The following is a 777-nucleotide window of genomic DNA, read 5'->3' on the forward strand; positions in this document are numbered from 1 at the left end:
TAAAAAAAAATCTGACTTAGTTTTAACTAGTGTATGAGTGGCTTTCATTGGGTAATAGCTGGGTGAGCCAAATCGGAGCGTGGCCCCAGCTGGGAGGGCATTGCATTCTGCACGCCTTCCTTAAGCAGGGACTTCACCGTCCACCTTAAGAGGAGTGGTCCTTCCACACACTGGGGGATAGAGAGGAAGAGCTACCAGCACCCCCCACCCCCAGAGTCCAATTATCTAGCTCTTTGGCTGCACATGGGAGTGGTAGGAGGGCAATGCTCACTTTCTGGGTTCCTGGTCTGTATGTAAGCCATCAGGCGTTTGGTCACCTGCTTGCTACCGAGATGTTCCCGCAGCTGCCACCAGGGGGCGGTAGCCCCCCGCCCGGTGGACGCCGTAAAACCTCCCAAAAGGCTCCACCGCCCGCCTCTACCCTCCCGCCAATGTCGCGCCTCTGCTCCCCAACTGACCGCAACCCGATTGCCTGGACCCTTCTGCCACCCTTAAGTGCATCCTCGCCGACCATGTTACTGTGTCCCCCACGGACTCCCCAAATGCGGCTGCGACCCACACTGCCCCCACATGCCGGTTCGGGAGCGGGGAGCCAGCCTCTCCGCAGTGGACTCCCTCATTTCCCCGACGCGCGGCGCTTGTAGCCATTTGCCCCGCTGCGGGGACTTGCGGGCCACTTTCCGTGCCCCGGTGCACCCCTCCCCGCCAGCTGGGAATTGGCCGGGCCCCCGGGTGCCCTGCCGCGCGCTGCAGGCCCGGCCCGGCAGGGGCACCGCA

Source organism: Echinops telfairi, unplaced genomic scaffold (assembly GCF_000313985.2).
Source record: "Echinops telfairi isolate 266 unplaced genomic scaffold, ASM31398v2 ScPeMD7_18;HRSCAF=68, whole genome shotgun sequence".
Lineage (NCBI taxonomy): Eukaryota > Metazoa > Chordata > Mammalia > Afrosoricida > Tenrecidae > Echinops > Echinops telfairi.